This window comes from Penaeus monodon, chromosome 28 (genome assembly GCF_015228065.2).
Source record: "Penaeus monodon isolate SGIC_2016 chromosome 28, NSTDA_Pmon_1, whole genome shotgun sequence".
Taxonomy (NCBI): Eukaryota; Metazoa; Arthropoda; class Malacostraca; order Decapoda; family Penaeidae; genus Penaeus; species Penaeus monodon.
The window spans coordinates 3,355,411-3,355,628 of NC_051413.1; positions in this window are offsets into that span (position 1 = coordinate 3,355,411).

A 218-nucleotide genomic window follows, 5' to 3' on the forward strand; every position below is an offset into this window, starting at 1 on the left:
CATAATCTAACTGACATACAACCATTACTGAGATCACAAACAAACGCATACTTCACTGTGGACAAAAGTGTCAATTCACAGAATGAGACAAAGACGGACATTTGTTGACATTTGTCTGGATTCTCTTGTATGTGAGTATTACCCCGGGAGAAGCTGTGAAGAAACGATGAAGACAGAGACGATGCAGGTTGGGTAGACGATGAATTTGTAAAAATGTG